Genomic DNA, 2,678 nt, shown 5'->3' on the forward strand with positions numbered 1-2,678 from the left:
CAATTCGTTTTAGACTTTGTCAATTTGGCAGTTACATTTAAGCTGGCAAGTTTTGAAAATATAGTGGGCGAGTAATACGGGTAATAACCTGTAAACTCGTAGTAAGGGTGCCGGTATCGTCCTACGTGAGGACTTTGGCGTACTATCGTAGTAAAATGGGTGTAGTTTGTGTTGTAATGTTGTTGGAAACGTAACATGTATTATGACACAAACACAGACTTGTATTTGGATTAAATTAAGTTTTATTTCAGAACTATGTCCGCATCGTAATATTGGATAGTATGACTGTGACGTCATGTGTCATAGGCCAAAGGAAACAAAAAACTACGCGAATGCTATATAGCATATTTGTACAAACAGTTTACTCAACTTCCCGGTATGTCGCTTTTTATTTCTGAAACTAGCTAACGTTTGTATTGTATCGTGGATTTCATAAGATATTAATTTTATTAATTTTTATATTGTATTATTTGTGATTTGTGTGGAGCCGAATTAAACAACTATACTGTTTATAATAACGAGGTGTTTGATTTAAGCGTCCCCTTTCGAGACCAGAGTTCTAGGTAGCTTCCACTTTCCAGCTAGCTGGGGTTGCTAGCGCCATCTAGCGACGAGTAGCCGAAGCTAAAAACGGAGAATAAATAATAATAATCTACGTGTCCGGAGAATGTGTTAACATAATTTTGACAACTTATCCCGCTTACCTACTTCTGCACCTTGTTAACACCATAGTACCCAAAGGAAATCGAGTGTGCTGGAAACCCTAACGGTTTTGTAAATACCCACTGGCTCGGCCATTGTAAAAACGTGGTCACCCGAGTGTGTGCACAATATCCGCCCTAGCGTGGATACTGTCCTCACAGCTTTAAATAGGAGGACTTTGAAATGGATTTTCGTATGTTTTCGTTATACTCTGAACTAGTTAGGTCTACCTTTACCGTAATAATTAGCCACTCATTTAATTGATTAATTAATAAAATTACTTAAGTATTTAATAAAGAAATAAATTACCTAATATCATATATCTATCTTTGATATTGCTCAACCGATGTAGAAACAGGCGTCCTGTTTTTTGTGTAAGTGACAAAATATTAGGTACAAATATTCCTTTAAGTGCGGTAAGAAGTTCTTAACATAGTACACTGCTTCGCACTTCGGTACGACGTCCGTCTGTTTTTAACTGTGTACTGTAGAATCTCGATTTTGAATGCAAAAATCGCACGGTATATCACATTGGCTCCGTCTCTCCGTGCGCAGATTCGTGCTTTCGGACGAAGATGCGAAGAAAATCTTACCACCGGAACGTCCTCGCCGCACGCGAATTCCTCGCTTCGCACTTCGGAACGACATGCGACGGCAGTGCGCTCTGCCCCTTAGCCTACGGGCTGGTTGAGGGCTTGGCTACATTAAGCTGATTTGTATCACGTAATCATGTTAAATAAGAACTTTTACTATGGGACCAAAATGGACCAAACAAGAAATCGCGAAAAAAATCCCATAGAAAATGGACCAGCCAAAATGTATGAAATAGCCAATTTTTTTTCGCGATTTCGTGATTGGTCCTATAGTAAAAATTGCTCAGTATAATCCCAAAACCTCCCTGGCAACGGGAATGCACTTATTTTTTAGCCACCGTGTATAATATATCTGGTTAAATATATTTAGACATAAAATAGAGGATATTCAGTCACTTAGTATGTATTTTGGAATAATCTATTCAGTCGTTTTCAATCTATTTTATAGCAGTTCGATCAACTATGAATTGTGAAATCTTCGGTCGTTTATTAATAATTACTTAGTTAGACCAAGGAGTGAAAATGCTATCGTAAGTTATGTACTTATTTGTAATCTACTCAAAAAACCCTTTCATTTGATACCCCACAAAAAAAACGATCTTTGTACCGCTGACTTTATTACGTCACAATTATATTACCCCCACCATTTACGCGCTTTTCATCACAAATATTTGTATATTTAGGACATCATACTGAATGCATTGATACCACATGCCACATACATGATGATGAGATTGATGACTGTATAGGTGTTTAAAGGGTCGGCAACACGCATGTAAGTTGTTAATATTTTAACTTAACTCTGAAGTTGCAGGCCTCCATAGGCTACGGTGATTGCTTACTATCAATCAGGCTATGCTTGTTTGCCATCGACGTGGTATAAAAAATAACTTGTACCTAACCTTAATTACGTCTCGTTACCGACGTTAAAAATCCGAAACAAAACACACTTCAACACAATTCACTATTACCTACTATTACCAGTAAAAAAAAAAAACAATAAATTTCCCGTACCGGGAATCGAACCCGAGCCTCCTGGGTGAAAGCCAGGTATCCTAGCCACTAGACCATACGGGATGTTATGGTCGTGGTCGAAATTTATCTTAAAATTCTAAATCATTGTAATAATAATACCATTTTTACTGTTTTGTTATGTAAAATGGTGATAATTAGCCAAAAAAACTATTAGTGTATTGCTTTCCTACACAAAAGACTATAACCGATTAGCTGCCATTATTACCATGTCAGCTGAAAGAGCAAATTCATACCGTTAGCGACATCTAGCCGATATGAGTGGCATTCGGAAGAACGGTGCGAAAGGACCGGAGCGCAGGCAAAGAGTACGTAGGTAAAGTCACATAATATAACTTCATGCATAATTTT

At 37.6% G+C, this 2,678-nt stretch overlaps 1 non-coding gene across 1 annotated transcript; it reads right to left on the reverse strand.

Moving 5' to 3' along the window:
- Positions 1–2,300: 2,300 nt before the first annotated feature.
- Positions 2,301–2,372, reverse strand: Trnae-uuc (transfer RNA glutamic acid (anticodon UUC)). Its single transcript has one exon. It is a non-coding gene; the product is annotated as a tRNA-Glu (tRNA).
- Between the last annotated feature and the right edge of the window lie 306 nt (positions 2,373–2,678).

The sequence above is a fragment of the Cydia strobilella genome, chromosome 10, assembly GCF_947568885.1.
Source record: "Cydia strobilella chromosome 10, ilCydStro3.1, whole genome shotgun sequence".
Classification (NCBI taxonomy): Eukaryota; Metazoa; Arthropoda; class Insecta; order Lepidoptera; family Tortricidae; genus Cydia; species Cydia strobilella.